Below are 17,724 nucleotides of genomic sequence, written 5' to 3'. Positions count from 1 at the left end.
GCCAGGTAAACGATTCCAGAGCCATTGATGGAATGCACAGTATGTATCTCTGTCTATGACTGAGTGGTACTAAGTGATAAGGTGTGTGAGGTGTTGGTCTCACTCTGGCAAATGGAGTTCAGAGAGCATCAACTCAACTGTCTGCCCTACGATGAGGAGAGGGTATGGAAAAGAGTAGGAGAAAGTGATAAAGGATGAGGTTGGTTCAGTACTAAAGGCTCCTGTTGGTTTTTGTGCGTGTGTGTGTGCCGTGTGTGTTTGGCCGTTGCCTGTGTGTGTGAACTGTTGCTGTGTGTCTGTAGGAGGAGCAGGCAGCCAAAGTGAAGGCCGAGAAGATCCGAGTGGCCCTGGAGAAAATCAAGGAGGCGCAAGTCAAAAGGTACGGTTATGACCTAACCAATGTACAATAGTATACACACACAGTGATTTTTTGCACTTGTATTTTCACAGTATGTGCTGTACACTCCCATTGTGATACACAGTTCCATAAGATCCTCTCCTCCATATCTGCTTCAGATTCACTGCGTGAACTAACTTCATTCAGAGAGATGCAGCGAAGTGCTAAGAAAATAGGTCATTGCAGTGTTTGTGTGTGCCTGTGTGTGTGTGCCTGTCTCTGTGTGTGTGTGTGTGTGTGTGTGTGTGAAAGAGAGTGAGAACAAGAGACAATCAGACATTTTGCACTGGCATCCGTAAGACAGTTTATTCTTTGGGTTGATTAAAACAAGTCTTGTTTCGTGAACAACTGGGGTCCTTTGTTTGCACTGTGTTCCAGTCAGTGAATTGGTTCTGCGAGCCACACCAGGCACCAGTTTCAGGCCATGGGGCTTGAATGAAGTGCAACTGCTCTAAATGAAACGGCTCCATTGAACACAGTGATGTGCTCTTATTCTCCCAGTACATTATTATGGAGAGAGTAGACCCACCATTTCAGCCCACACTGACTGACTGAGCCAGCTGCTAGATCAAATTGATCAATTTTAGCATAAAAATACACTAGATATTAGCAAGCAAAAGATTGTGCCCTTCAAATATGTTGGTGTATAACACCACTGTAGTTATAGTATGTTAAGTGTATAGAACACAGAAAAAGATGTAACATTTGTGAATGTTGCTTTGAAGCCTGTGTATTTTTTGAATTTGTTCTACACTGCTCAAAAAAATAAAGGGAACACTAAAATAACACATCCTAGATCTGAATGAATGAAATAATCTTATTAAATACTTTTTTTCTTTACATAGTTGAATGTGCTGACAACAAAATCACACAAAAATTATCAATGGAAATCAAATTTATCAACCCATGGAGGTCTGGATTTGAGTCACCCTCAAAATTAAAGTGGAAAACCACACTACAGGCTGATCCAACTGATGTAATGTCCTTTAAAACAAGTCAAAATGAGGCTCAGTAGTGTGTGTGGCCTCCACGTGCCTGTATGACCTCCCTACAATGCCTGGGCATGCTCCTGATGAGGTGGCGGATGGTCTCCTGTGGGATCTCCTCCCAGACCTGGACTAAAGCATCCGCCAACTCCTGGACAGTCTGTGGTGCAACGTGGCGTTGGTGGATGGAGCGAGACATGATGTCCCAGATGTGCTCAATTGGATTCAGGTCTGGGGAACGGGCGGGCCAGTCCATAGCATCAATGCCTTCCTCTTGCAGGAACTGCTGACACACTCCAGCCACAAGAGGTCTAGCATTGTCTTGCATTAGGAGGAACCCAGGGCCAACCGCACCAGCATAGGTCTCACAAGGGGTCTGAGGATCTCATCTCGGTACCTAATGGCAGTCAGGCTACCTCTGGTGAGCACATGGAGGGCTGTGCGGCCCCCAAAGAAATGCCACCCCACACCATGACGACCCACCGCCAAACCGGTCATGCTGGAGGATGTTGCAGGCAGCAGAACGTTCTCCACGGGGCGTCTCAGACTCTGTCACGTCTGTCACGTCATGTGCTCAGTGTGAATCTGCTTTCATCTGTGAAGAGCACAGGGCGCCAGTGGCGAATTTGCCAATCTTGGTGTTCTCTGGCAAATGCCAACGTCCTGCACGGGCTGTGGGCTGAGCACAACCCCCACCTGTGGACGTCGGGCCCCTCATACCACCCTCATGGAGTCTGTCTCTGACCGCTTGAGCAGACACATGCACATTTGTGGCCTGCTGGAGGTCATTTTGTAGGGCTCTGGCAGTGCTCCTCCTGCTCCTCCTTGCACAAAGGCGGAGGTAGCAGTCCTGCTGCTGGGTTGTTGCCTTCCTACGGCCTCCTCCACGTCTCCTGATGTACTGGCCTGTCTCCTGGTAGCGCCTCCATGCTCTGGACACTACGCTGACAGACACAGCAAACCTTCTTGCCACAGCTCGCATTGATGTGCCATCCTGGATGAGCTGCACTACCTGAGCCACTTGTGTGGGTTGTAGACTCCGTCTCATGCTACCACTCGAGTGAAAGCACTGCCAGCATTCAAAAGTGACCAAAACATCAGCCAGGAAGCATAGGAACTGAGAAGTGGTCTGTGGTAACCACCTGCAAAACCAGTCCTTTATTGGGGGTGTCTTGCTAATTGCCTATAATTTCCACCTGTTGTCTATTCCATTTGCACAACAGCATGTGAAATGTATTGTCAATCAGTGTTGCTTCCTAAGTGGACAGTTTGATTTCACAGAAGTGTGATTGACTTGGAGTTACATTGTGTTGTTTAAGTGTTCCCTTTATTTTTTTCAGCAGAAGCGTCCCTAATGGCACCCTATTCCCTATATAGTGCACTACTTTTGACCAAAAGTAATACACTATATAGGGAATAGGGTGCCTGCCATTTGGGACTCATCCCATGACTGTGGATGTAGGTCAAACTCAATGGATGCCCATGTCTAGGGCACAGTCGCTTCCTGGCTGCTGTTTGGTTTAGAGATCTATTTGATCGGCTCTACTGACTTAGTGATTGGATGTTGTGGTCCCTGAGGGAGGGGATTTGTGGGCCCTTCCAGGGGTGCTGGCTGTGTTTTGCTCCCTACCATGTCACACACAAAATAAATATGTTTTATTGTCACATACACCAGATGGGTGCAGTGAAATGTGTTGTTTTACAGGGTCAGCCATAGAAGTACGGCACCCCTGGAGCAAATTAGGTTAAGTGCCTTGCTCAAAGGCACATTGACAGATTTTTTCACCTTGTCGGCTCGGGGTATTTGAACCAGCAACCTTTTGGTTACTGGCCCACCACTCTAACCGCTAGGCTACCTGCCGCCTACACTCACACTGCTGGGGCTATGGGATCCCCGGTTGTGTCACAAGGGGGATTTTGTTGCAGTGGTCTTAGATAAGGCTGAAGCCTGTGGGGGTGCATTCAATGGACCAAACCAGCGCTGGAGACAAGGAATGCAGCAGAACAGGGGCCTGAATTTGTTGAACATTGTATACGTTAGATATGTTTTATAGATGGCAACATGAAGACATGAGTAAGTTCAATTGAAGACCATTTCAATCTTTGGAGCCATTACCTTTTAGATCCACTTGCTAAATACACTGTGGTTGCATCCAAAGGCACCCTATTCCCTATATACAGTAGTTGCACTACTTCAAAAGTAGTGCACTATATAGGGAATAGGGTGCCATTTTTGGAAGTCTGTATTTAATCAGCATGTTGTGACACCATACTACACATGTCACATATGGTGCATATCACAGGTTCAAATCACGTCCTCAATAGTTGTCCTAGGGGGAACTGGAAACATCCCCTCTTAAATTGATTTCATATCAACAATTATGTTATGAAGTAGCCTGTCCAAGATCTGTTTATGCTCTTGCTAACCTTGTCCCCAGGCTCAAGTATCTGGTGCATAGAGCCTGGTAACACTGTGCAATTAAGTGGGACTTGGAAAGGGGTGTGATTTAAAATTGAGGCAGGAGAGGGAGTGAGCCTGCTACAGCTATATTAGATTGAAAATGGCAAATCGCCAATCAAAATAAACGTTATCACATTGACCATAATATTTTGAGGAAGCCCAATTGATTCTGAGTTAGGGGCATATCAAGTTTTTATGTGTGAAATATTTCCCTAAGATGCGTACTTTCAGATTTGCCAAACTCACTTCCTTGTTTAAATAAATCACTTCTGCTGCTCGTGCTTTGAAGTCCACAATGTAGGGGGGAGATTTGAAGGGTTATGCTAGATGGTGATGGACTAAGAGATCAGCCTATTAAAACCAGCGGTTGTTAGTCCGCTCCTGCCTTCCAGTCAAGTCCCGTTCTGAGGCGCTGTAAACCCGACAGTTCAACCGAGAGGAGCCAGCTGGTGGACGAGATGAAGCTCTTGCTAACTCCATTGTCATCATTCTCAAGCCAAACATTCGTTTAATGACAACGTTTTGGCATGATGGCACAAACAGACTGGCACTCAGGCTAGTGAGAACTGTTCTATACAAAGAGGCTGACCATTACCTGCTCCTCTTTCTCCTCATCCCTCTTCGTCTTCCTCCTCAGCTGGTGATCCGGGTGCACATGTCGGACGAGAGCTCCAAGACCATGATGGTGGACGAGAGACAGACTGTCAGACAGGTGCTGGACAGCCTGCTGGACAAGTCCCACTGTGGCTACAGCCCCGACTGGTCACTGGTGGAGACCATCAACGAGCTGCAAATGGGTATGGATATACTGGCAGACAGAGACTGGCAAAGATACTGGGAGAGAGTGAGATATTGGGGAGATACGGAGTTATACTGGGAGAGAGTGAGAGATGCTGGAGACACTGAGGGTGAGTGAGATATTGAGGATGATACTGGTGGATATACAAGGGGGAAACTTGGTGGGAGATATTGGGAGAGAGTGAAGCATACTGGGAGAAGTACTGTGAGACAAATGTGGACACTTGGACAGTGTCAACTCTGACAGTGTCAACTTGTAGTGTTGTCTAGGTAGTAGCTAGTATTGTATCCGTTTGTGTTTTCAAGACTGTCCGTGAGTGTCTCTGTAACTGTTGGTCTGTCTGTCTATGTGATTGAGTGAGGCGGGGGACGGGCGCCCAGCCTTTAGAATGCTAGAGGAAGCACTCGTGGTAGGTGCAGGCAGCATGGTTGTTTAGCCTCGTCACACATGGCGCCCTTTTTCCTTCTATAGTGCACTACCTTGACCAGATTATGCTTAGTCTGGATTGAACCATGTCTCACACACACTCCCTCTCGCTCTGTCCTCAGAGCGGATCTTTGAGGACCATGAGAACTTGGTGGAGAACCTGCTGAATTGGACCAGAGACAGCCACAACAAACTGATGTTCATCGAGCGCACCGACAAATACGCCCTCTTCAAGAACCCCCAGGTAAGACCTTGGAACCAGGGAAACTTCCCAATGTGTTGTGTGTGTGTGTACACTACTCACACAGCTTCAGTGTAGAGTACACACACACATTTCTTATGCATGCTAAGAGCCCTTGAGAGAGTGTGTGTTTATAGTAGGTCACAGCTCTGGCAATAAGTGACTGAATAATGCATTGGACATGAGAAGGCTAAGTGAGCCAGGTTGCCTGGAGGAGTGTGTGATCTGCTGTTTTCAACTCTTGTCTATTTCTCCTTTGCTTTCCTCTCCACCTCTGTTTATTTTTCTCCTTCTCTCTGTTTTCCCCACTTATATACAGAACTACTTGTTGGGGAGGAAGGAGACCTCTGAAATGGCCGATAGGAATAAAGAGGCCCTGCTAGAGGTGAGACACAGACAGACAGATGCATGTCTCTCTCGCTCTCTCTCCTCACCCCTTCAATTACACTAATAACGATGATGTGTTTGTGCAGGAGTGTTTCTGTGGCAGCTCGGTGTCAGTACCAGAAATAGAGGGACTCCTCTGGCTGAAGGAGGATGGGAAGAAGTCGTGGAAGAAACGATACTTTCTACTGCGCGCATCAGGAATCTACTACGTGCCCAAAGGCAAAGCCAAGGTTAGCCACCCACTGAATACGCGAATCATAAACACTTTGTGACAACTGCTGATGTAAAAAGGGCTTTATAAAATACATTTGATTGAATAGTGTGTGTGCGTGTGTCCATGAATTTGTGTATGGGGTTCACATGTTGTCAGTTATGAGAAACAGATCCACACCAACTCTCTGGTATTTCCTGTTTCTGGATATGATGACACAGGACTCCACAGGGACATAACCGCGCACATGCCTCCTCTCCTATTGCATCATGGGTCATTGGTTACCCCAGGAGACCAATATTTCTCAACCGCAGCCCCATGTTGTGGATATATGCTTTAGCTTTTAACCCAGGGTCGTGTTCAGAAGGCATGAATCGGAAGTAAACCTTGGACTTGTTTTCCCATTCTGTGCCTATTGAAAATGCCTCAGGCCAATTGGGGGGTAGAGGTAAGAACCTTAATTTGTGTCCCACTTCCTCATCGTTTACCTTTTCCCTTTCTTGTCCTCTCTGATTATCCCATCGGTCGTCTCCTTTTTTATGTATATGCAGTGCCACCTTGTGGTGTGTTAATTCTGTGAACCAGAAATCTGATAAGGTTTGTCGCGTTGGCCTCCCGAGTGGCGCAGCGGTCTAAGGCACTGCATCCCAGTGCTAGAGGCGTCACTACAGACCCAGGTTCTATCCCGGGCTGTATCACAACCGGCCGTGATCGGGAGTCCCATACGGCGGCGCACAATTGGCCCAGCGTCGTCCGGGTTAGGGGAGGGTTTGGCCGGGGGGGCTTTACTTGGCTCATCGCGCTCTAGCGACTCCTTGTGGTGGACTGGGCGCCAGCAGGCTGACGTCGGTCGTCAGTTGAACGGTGTTTCCTCCGACACATTGGTGCAGCTGGCTTCCTGGTTAGCGGGCGGGTGTTAAGAAGTGCGGTTTGGCGGGTCATGTTTCGGAGGACGCATGACTCGACCTTCGCTTCCCGAGCCCGTTGGGGAGTTGCAGCAATGAGACAAGATCGAAATTGGGGAGAAAAAGGGGGGTAAAATACACCTAAAAAAATGAAACATACAAAAATATACGATTTGTCACGTTGAGTTGTTGCAACACATACACACACCACTAAAAGCCTGTCACTGTGTGTTGGCCAAACAGTGCATATTTCAACCTCTACTTGAATTAATACCTTATCAAACCAGTTTTGCCTCTCTAAGCATGGGCCTTGGCCAGTCTGGAACCAATTATATGTCAAGATATCTCCACTCACTCTCCTCTCTCTCCCTCCATATAGACTTCTCTAGTCTAAAGCCTCAGACAATTTATTAATTACATTTTTTTTTTTTAATCAGTCTGCCTTTTAATTTACTGCTGTTGAGAGTTGTAATAGTAGACGGCACAAGGAGTATTTAGAAATGTGGTAGTGCGTGGACAGTTCTCCTCTTATGTCATTCACTGACAGACCTTAGAGCAGTGGTTCCCAAACTGTGGGGCACGTCCCCGTCGGCCGCGCCACCCCCTTTTTTTAAATTTTATTTTTTTTAAAGGAACTCAGTCCGGCTTTAAACTTACTCTTGAAAGTTGTAATAGTAGAATGCACAAGGTGCAATTTTGAAATTGGGTAATGCATCATCAGTTCCTCTTGTCATGTTAGTCTTTGCATACCTTAGAGAGCTATTTATAACTTGTCAGAAATGTACAGATCAACTAGCCCATGTCAGCTATTCTTTTTGCCCATATATATTGTTGAATACACATTAGACATGGCAAAATGTATAGAATTGCAAGAAAATTTGCTTTAAAACTGCAAAATTGTCTTTGCACCCCATGAAAAAAATGTGTAGAATTGCAGGAAATGAGCTTTAAAACTACAAAATGTTATTTCCGCCAAGAAGGGTGGTGTGAACAGTTTGGGGTTGCATGGGTCGCGAGGTTAGGGTTTGTTACTATGTCGATAAATGACAATATCCCAATCTTTGCCACCCTAGGAAATGTGTGTGACCGGACCTTCTCAAATAGTATTTGTGTACCCCTGCAATATATTATATAATCAATCATATCTCAATATATCAATCCTCTCTCCCCCTCCATATAGGCCTCCAGGGACCTGGTATGCTTTCTCCAGCTGGACCACGTTAATGTGTATTACGGCCAGGACTACCGCAGCAAGTACAAGGCCCCCACAGACTACTGCCTGGCCCTCAAGGTATGCCAAATCCCCCCCTTTCACCTAATGGTACACTCCACTTCTGCTCCTTCTAGAGAATTGATTAGGGACATGGCCTAACCCATTTTTATACAAGGGGTGGCACATTTTTAGAGTAGTGATGTTGCGGTGAGCCTGGACAAGCCCATTAAGATGGATCTGTTGTGTTAGTGGATGTGGTCCCAGGGGCTTGTCTAGGTAATGACATCCTGTGAGGCCCTAACGCCAATGCCCTGTCCACTTAATAGGACCATTACCATGCCATTATGATCGGCATACTGGACAGATGTCAAACTCATCTGCCACTTTCAGCCTGTCTCTACTCCACTTCTTATTAAAAGCACAGACCCTGAAAAACACCAAAAATAAGTGTTAAGGCGCCACTCTCCTATGTTATTAATGTTGATCCACCTATTTATAGCTGTAGTCAAACCAACAGGCACAAAGGCTTTGGAATCAATGTCTTTACCGGAACGATCAGGGCCGGTCCTGGCTGTTCTGCCGCCCGAGGCAAGACAAAAACATTGTCGCCCTCAGTAAAACTAGAATAGTCCCAGTAAGGAAAATGACTTTGAGAAGACATCTAAAATACGTGTTTTCCAGACGTTGAAATGAACGTTGAAAATGCGTATTTTCCGGACGCTGAAAATACACTACCGGTCAAAAGTTTTAGAACACCCACTCATTCAAGGGTTTTTCTTTATTTTTACTGTTTTCTACATTGTAGAATAATAGTGAAGACATCAAAACTATGAAATAACACATGGAATCATGTAGTAACCAAAAAAGTGTTAAACAAATCAAAATATATTTTATATTTGAAATTCTTCAAATAGCCACCCTTTGTCTTGATGACAGCTTTGCACACTCTTGGCATTATCTCAACCAGCTTCACCTGGAATGTTTTCCAACAGTCTTGAAGGAGTTACGACTCATCCCAAACCATCTCAATTTGGTTGAGGTCGGGGGATTGTGGAGGCCAGGTCATCTGATGCAGCACTCCATCACTCTCCTTATTGGTCAAATAGCCCTTACACAGCCTGGAGGTGTGTTGGGTCATTGTCCTGTTGAAAAACGAATGATAGTCTCACTAAGCCCAAACCAGATGGGATGGCGTATCGCTGCAGAATGCTGTGGTAGCCATGCTGGTTAAGTGCGCCTTGAATTCTAAATATATCACTAACAGTGTCACCAGCAAAGCACCCCCACACCGTAACACCTCCTCTTCAATGCTTTACGGTGGGAACCACACATGCGGAGATCATCCGCTCACCCACACCACGTCTCACAAACCAAAACCAAAAATCTCCCATTTGGACTCCAGACCAAAGGTCAAATTTCCACTGGTCTAATGTCCATTACTCGTGTTTCTTAGCCCAAGCTTCTTATTGGTGTCCTTTAGTAGTGGTTTCTTTGCAGCAATTCGACCGTGAAGGCCTGATTCACACAGTCTCCTCTGAACAGTTGATGTTAAGATGTGTCTGTTACTTGAACTCTGTGAAGCATTTATTTGGGCTGCAATTTCTGAGGCTGATAACTCTAATGAACTTATCCTCTGCAGCAGAGGTAACTCTGGGTCTTCCATTCCTGTGGCGGTCCTCATGAGAGCCAGTTTCATCATAGCGCTTGATTGTTTTTGCGACTGCACTTGAAGAAACTTTCAAAGTTCTTGAAATGTTCCGTATTGACTGACCTTCTTGTCTTAAAGTAATGATGGACTGTTGTTTCTCTTTGCTTATTTGAGCTGTTCTTGCCATAATATGGACTTGGTCTTTTACCAAATAGGGCTATCTTCTGTATACCCCCCTACCTTGTCACAACACAACTGATTGGCTCAAACGCATTAAGAAGGAAATAAATTCCACAAATTAACTTTTAAGAAGGCACACCTGTTAATTGAAATGCATTCCAGGTGACTACCTCCATGAAGCTGGTTGAGAGAATGCCAAGAGTGTGCAAAGCTGTCATCAAGGCAAATGGTGGCTATTTGAAGAATCTCAAATATAAAATATATTTTGATTTGTCACTTTGGTCACTACATGATTCCATTTGGGTTATTTCATAGTTTTGATGTCTTCACTATTACTCTACAATGTAGAAAATAGTAAAAATAAAGAAAAACCCTTGAATGAGTAGGTGTTCTAAAACTTTTGACTGGTAGTGTATATAATAGTCTGTCTACATCACTGCAGGTGGGCTGTGACTGTGCTTATGGATGTGCTTTGTCACAATGCTTTTGGCCCATCTAGTGGATTCGCTGCATTGATGTAAAAAATATTTACCTTATGGGTTACCGCCAAAAATGTACACAGCATTATTTACCTGATATTTATTCAGAACCTGCCTGGTGAAATGGTAATCATAACAATTACACCTCAATTTCACTTTGGTAGGTGATGTTTCAGTACATGCAGGCTACCAAAAGTGTTTTCTAAGTAAATACCATCTTGTTTTCAATACCGTTGTTGATGCACAGAGTTCTATTTCAGACACAGGGAAAGCTATCTTAAGCCCACTTTAAAGGTGCCTTGCTTGCGAGCTCTCCTCCTAGGAACAAAGTGAAACTACATTTGTGTTGTCATGGTAACACATCTGTGTGTTCAGCACCCCCAGATCCAGAAGAAGTCCCAGTACATCAAGTATCTGTGCTGTGACGATGTCAGGACCCTCCACCAATGGGTCAACGGCATTCGCATCGCCAAGGTAAACCTTAACCTCCACGTAGCTCTTAAACATGACTATTAAAGAGGCTATATAGAACTTTTGCTCCTGAGCCAAAAGTGGTCCCCTAAACTAAAAGCTTCTTTAAAACAAAAGTTACTTTCCCCTAAAACTAAAGATTTGTGTTTTACAAGATAAGACATTGGTAAATATTATATAATATATTTATATGAACCATACAACCAATGTACAAAATTCAATGTAAACAATTAAATAAACAACTGTGACCTCTCTCTTTCCCCCACGGTGGTGTAGTACGGGAAACAGCTGTATGTGAACTACCAGGAGGCCATGAAGCGCACGGAGGCGGCCTACGACTGGTCCTCCCTCTCCACCTCCAGTATCCGCTCGGGCTCCAGCTCCGGCTCAGCCAGTCTGCCCGGTGAGTCAGCCTTCCAGGGCTTAGCTTGGTAACCATGATCTTAAATTGAGGTCAATTTGAATTCAGTCGATTCAGGAGAGAGATTGATATGCTGTTAATTAATTGATTGCCCGTTATTTTCAATGACAACTTTTCGATTCAATTTCTGAATTGGAGTTCAGATTGACCACAACCCCTGTCTAGCAGTAGGTACATTGATTCTAGTTCTGATCTTGAATCAGTTCTTGTGGCTTTGAGGGTACACGATAAAGCTCTAGTTTAACTATAGACACGTGGATTCACCCCTTTTTTACACATTCACTCCCATTACTCAAATCTGCAAAAGACGGAGTACTGGCAGGTAGGAGCGTCGGGCCAGTAACCGAAAGGTTGCTGAATCGAATTCCCGAGCTGACAAGATAGAAATCTGTCATTCTGCCCATGAGCAAATCACTTAACCCACTGTTCCCCGGGCGCCGATGATGTGGATGTCGATTAAGGCAGCCCCCCGCACCTCTCTGATTCAGAGGGGTTGAGTAAAATGCGGAAGACACATTTCAGTTGAATGCATTGTTGTACAACTGACTAGGTATCCCCCTTTCCCTAATATGGCGGTTCGGTGGCTTCAGAGCCTCTTGTTAGCAAATGCATAGGTCAGCAATCTAGTGTTTATATGCTCCGGGGTGAAGTTTCCCCCTAGGTACAGATCTAGGATCAGCTTGCCCAATCCTAACCTTAACCATTAGTGGGGAAAATGCAACACTGACCCAAGATCAGCATCTAGCGGCAAATTCACCCTGCTCTGTGTTTATTGAGTCTAACATGCTCTCTCCCATGACTGTGTGTGTCCTCCAGAGTCCCAGTCGAACCACTCGGGCCAGTCAGACAGTGGAGTGGACACGGCCTCCAGCCACGGGCGCTCCCAGAGCGTGGTTAGCTCTATCTTCTCTGAGGCCTGGAAGAGAGGAACTCAGATGGAGGAGAACACCAGGGTGAGTCCTTCTCCCCTTTGACCTCTCCTCTTCACTCCAATATATCCCTCCTTTGTATTTTCTCCTTTTCTCTCTCTCTCCATTACATCCCTCCTTTCACCTCTTCTCTTTGTCTATTTTCAGTGTATAACCATCAGATTCTTTACTGTAATGATTGATTTTGTCTCAATCTGAAGTTTTTTCCTTTCTGTCTTTGCTTGAATTTTTCTTTCACTCTGCTGGTGCTACTAATGTGCTGCTTTAGGGTAACACTTTATTTTGATGGTCTGTAAAGCATCTACAGATGGGCTATCAGTTACATTTCAACCAGGGCCGGCGCCAGAACAAAGCAGATAGACGCCTTTTGATTTCCGTAGTTTTTTTGCGGGACCTCCTTCCCGTGAAAAACTAGAACCGCTTGTCTTCGAGGGACCCCTAATTAGTTTATGTTACTGTTTATTTAAAAAAACAAAAACACTGACATTTTATTTGTGGAGTGCCTTTGTTACAACTATGAAACAGAAAGCATATGTTGGAATACGGTAACAGCTTTTTATAACGGCAAAACAATATATAATATCCCAACCACCAAGATGCACAGTCAGCAAGATGCACGGTCAAATTATGAAAACATTAGTTGCCTTGTCATTATAAGCGCGAAGAGTGCTTGATAAATAGTGAAAATCGGCACAAAAGCTTAAATGGCATTCTAATGAATATATGACCGCAGTCAAAAATAGTAAATGATTGTCAGCTCGTGCTTACAAGGTGTGCGTCTTCACGCAATGGCTGAAGTTGGAGCATGTCCATGTCACATAAACAACGAAAGCTGGTGAGTGCGAGCTGATGTGGTTTTTTGCTTGAGATGTTGGGCCTACTCTCTGTTATGACATTTTGTGCTGATAATCAGCCAGTAGCATTGTCTCCGGCTTGTTCTATCCAAACGGTGCCGTCCCTTCCTTTCTCCTGTCTCTCCGTTTTCATTTGGTGGTGGCGCGGGCACCTGCTCAGTGCGCACCGTTTTGGCTTTTTTGCACTTAGGCCTTGGAGGGTTAGGTTTTGGCTGAGGCTCAGAATCAGAAGAATAATCATCAGAGATGTCATCATGATTAATTTCTTCCCCACCATCTGAGTGGTTTGATTCAAATTTTGTAGCAACGCTAACGCTGCATGTGCATCCATTCATCTTGGTCTCCTTGCCTTTTGTAAATTATGGCCGCTCTCACTGTGTACTCCAAGTAGGCCAGAGTAGACTGATAAGACTGCTTGGATTCGGTGGACTGATATAGGGTACATACAATTTTGAGATTATAATTAGAATAGATCAATACAATAGAATGGCTCGCCCTGTTCTTCATTTACAATTGGTGGTTACATAATTATGCATTGTTCGCTTCCCCTCGTTCATCAACTCCCCATTTTGCCCCTTTCTTCCTCATCATACTTTACTTCCCTTCATTTATTTCATCTGTTATATGTGTGAAATTAGTTTCGGTATTTGTTCAGTTTCGAGGCAATTATCGGGGTAATTATTAACTGGGCACGGCACCTTTAATTATCGGGAGAAGGAGGGGCAACGGGGGAAAGCCATAAATAAAATGACATGCCCTCCTAACACTGGTTATAACACCAATTTGGTTTGTGATATTAAGATTCTAACAACGGCAGTGTGTTTTATAGACTTAAAACATGTCAGAGTAATACACATTTTTCCCCCTTTTAATGTGGCATGAATACAACCAGTCATGATGTTTTCAACTGATTTGTCAAACAAATCACTTTAAAAAGTAGGTTACCTTCACTCAAAATTATTCCAGCATCCAAACCGCCAACTTTCCTTCAATTTGCAAGTGGCTGAAACTACTATCTCACCGGAGAAAGCATCCGAGCGAGCGAAACGGCACCCCTCTGTTTTACAACGTCAACAAAACGAAGGAGCTGATCGTGGACTTCAGGAAACAGCAGAGGGAGCACGCCCCCATCCACATCGACGGGACCGCAGTGGAGAAGGTGAAAAGCTTCAAGTTCCTCGGCGTACACATCACTGACAATCTGAAATGGTCCACCCACACAGACAGTGTGGTGAAGACGACGCAACAGCGCCTCTTCAACCTCAGGAGGCTGAAGAAATTTGGCTTGGCCCCAAAGACCATCACAGACTTTTACAGATAAACCATTGAGAGCATCCTTTCGGGCTGTATCACTGCCTGGCACCTACAGCACCTTATGTCACAGGAAAGCCAAAAAAAAGGCCAAAAGGATCATCAAGTATATCAACCACCCGACCACGGCCTGTTCACCCCGCTATCATCCAGAAGGCGAGGTCAGTACAGGTGCATCAAAGCTGGGACCGAGAGACTGAAAAACAGCTTCTATCTCAAGGCCATCCAACTGTTAAATAGCAATCAGTAGCCGGCTACCACCCGGTTACTCAACCCTGCACCATAAAGGCTGCTGCCCTATGTACATAGACATGGAATCACTGGTCACTTTAATAATGTTTATATACTGTATTCTAGTCAATGCCATCCTACTCAACTATTGCTGTATATATACTATTCTATCCTACAGATACACTAAGTATTCCATCCACATACTGTCCATAATGTCTATACATCCCATCACATATATATATTTATACTCCGGACTCCGACATTGCTCGTCCTAATATTTTCATATATTTCTTAATTCCATTATTTTACTTTTAGATTTGTGTGTATTGTTGTGAATTGTTAGATATTGCTGGAGCTAGGAACATAAGCATTTCGCTAAACCCCCAATAACATCTGCTAAATATGTGTATGCGACCAATACGATTTGAATTGATTTATTTAGCCCGTGTATGTGATGCTGTCTGACCAAAAAGAGTATGCCATACTCTTTTTGTCCAGCCAGCATCAGATACATGGGCTACACATACTGAGACAGAGGTGCGCTGTTCCGCTCGTTCGGATGATTTATCTGAGATTTTTGCATCTTTCTGTAGGCGCGCATCTCGGTCAGATAAATGATCAATATTTAAATATTTGATTTGGACGGGCAAGGAGGTACGGTAGGGTGGGCCAGGCCCCCTAATGCCACTCATAACGCCGGGGCTGAGTTCAACCATCTACTAACCCTGAACTTAACCCTAGCCCTGACCTTAAACCTTATCCTAACGCTTACCCGAATCCTTATTCTAACCGTACCCTTAACAAGCCGTTGCTTATCAACAGATAGTCCATGGTCATCCTGTGCTCATTGTGTGTACTCCTCTGTCCCCACACAGATGAGGGAGTCCACCCGAGGTGCCACCCTCCCCCACCCTGCCCACGCGCACCGCCAGACCCCACAACTGGAGCCCCCTGCCTCGCCAGCGCCACCACAGCCACAACAGCAGCCACCTCCCCAGACTCGCAGCAGCTACACCCACACTCTACAGGGGGGTACCTCCGCGCCGCTTCAACAGCAACTGCCCCCCCAGATCCGCAGCAGTTACACCCAGGTCTTGCCTTCCCTGCCCCCCCAGCCCTCCCCTCCACCACCCCAACATCCCTCCCCTCCACCACCCCAACATCCCTCCCCTCCACCACCCCAACAGCTGCCCTTCCAGATCCGCAGTAGTTACACCCAGGTCTTGCCTTCCCTGCCCCCCCAGCCCTCCCCTCCACCACCCCAACAGCTGCCCCCCCAGATCCGCAGCAGTTACACCCAGGTCTTGCCCTCTCTCCCCCAGCCCCTCCCTCACCACCCCCCCCAGCCCTCCCTTTCACCACCCCCCCGCTCTTTCCTCCACCACCCCAACAGGACTTTCCTCCACCACCCCAACAGCTGTCCCCTCAGCCCTGCAGCAGCTACAACCAGGCTGTGCCCCCTCCACAACCACCTCCCCCCCCCCCCCCCCCCCCCCCCCCGCCACCCCTGCCTGCCAGCAGCACCCCTCACCATTCGGGCCCCACCGTGTTCGCCAAGTACAGCACCATCACCCGGCTGCAGAACCAGAACGCCGCCCACCAGGCCGCCAATCACCACAGGGCGCAAAACAACCACCAGAGCCCGCCCAGGGCGCCAGCCCAAGCCCCGCCTCCTCCCCATCAGGCAGCTGTCAAACCGCTGGTCAACAACATCAATGTCCCGCCTCCCCCTCCGCCCCCTCCCCCGCCCTCCATGCCCGCTCTGGGGTCAGCCATGGCCGCACTCAGGCTCGGGCCCTCCAGCTCGGCCGCCCTGCCCCAGTTCATCCCACCACCCCCACCGCCGCAGGGCAACAACATCCCCCCTCCTCCTCCACCCCCCCCAGACCCCATGCCAGGCCTGTGCCCACGCCCACGGTGCCAAAGCCCTCCAGCAGACACTGGCCCAGAAGTTCCCTAGCCCTCCCCCCCAGGACCTCTCTCCCCCGCTGCCAGACTGGTTGAGTCGCCCCGGCACCTCCTCCGCCTCCTCCTCCCCCGCCACCTCCCCCTCCTCCCCGCCACTTCCCCAGCAGCTCTCTGTGCCCGCCCCCTCCACCTCCCCCAGCAGCAGTACTCACCTGCACCTGCTCCCCCCTTCCCTACCCAAAACCTTCTCCCCCAGGCTTTCTCCACCACGGTGCCCCGAAGCCCCCTCTACCCTGTTTCCCCTCTCCCTCCCGCCCCACCACGTCCCAACTCCTCCCCCACCCCGCCCCTCCTCCTCCGGTGTCAATGAAGAAGCAGCACAGCCTCCAGATAGGCCACACCCCCAACCAGCCCCCTCCCACCTTTCCCAAGCAGCACAGCCTCTCCAAGCCACCACCCCTGTCCTTCACGGCTCCGCCCACCACCACCTCCCTGGTCAAACAGATGGCAAGCCAGTTCCCAAGGTCCACACTGTCGACCAATCACATTGAGAGCCCCAAAGCCCCCCTGTCCCCTCCTGCGGTGAAGGCCAAACCAAAATGGCAGCCAGGCGGTGGACAGGCCCAGCAACAGGCCTCTGAGTTCCCCCCACCCCCTTCCGAGAGCAGCCTGCCTTTCCCTCCCCCTCCCCCGCCTCCCCCGCCTCCACCTGCTCCGGTCACCGGTCCTGTCCCTCCTGCTCCACCTCCCCCTCCCATCACTGGCCCCACCCCTCCGCCTCCCCCTCTCCCCCCCGGCAACCTGGGCTCGCCCCTGAAGAGGTCCCCATCAGGCTCCTCCACCTCCTCCTCGGGCTCCTCTGGCTGGGGGGGCAGGAAGCCCCCGCCCACCACCCCCCAGAAGGCCTCCAGCATCAAGCCTAACTCCTCGGCTGAATACCAGGAGTCACGCAAGAACCTTCTCAGCAAGTTTGCCCCCAAGTCCTCCTCGTCCCCCTCCACTTTCCCCTTCCTTCCCTGCCGTATCCTTCGGTAGTTCTCCTCCTAAGGACTCCTCCCTCCCCGGCCGGCCCCCCCGGGCGCCCCCAAGCCAGGCAAGCTGAACCTGGCCAACCTGCCCCTGGCCCTGCAGGCCAAAGTGGGTCAAGTGGGCCAGCAGCGCCAGTCCACCGCCGACATCCCCTCCCCCTCTGCCCGAGTGCGCGTGTCTACTTCCCCCCTCCCGTCGGCCTCTGATCTCTTCCCCCTCCCCGCTGCCCAGTGACGG

The 17,724-nt window shown here is 47.9% G+C and overlaps 1 pseudogene; it reads left to right on the top strand.

The window, feature by feature from the left end:
* The window catches only part of LOC123484410, a 66,955-nt pseudogene that overhangs the window by 47,570 nt on the left and 1,661 nt on the right, over window positions 1-17,724 (top strand).

Source organism: Coregonus clupeaformis, unplaced genomic scaffold (assembly GCF_020615455.1).
Source record: "Coregonus clupeaformis isolate EN_2021a unplaced genomic scaffold, ASM2061545v1 scaf0305, whole genome shotgun sequence".
Taxonomy (NCBI): Eukaryota; Metazoa; Chordata; class Actinopteri; order Salmoniformes; family Salmonidae; genus Coregonus; species Coregonus clupeaformis.
This window is presented reverse-complemented; position numbering and strand designations above follow the sequence as displayed.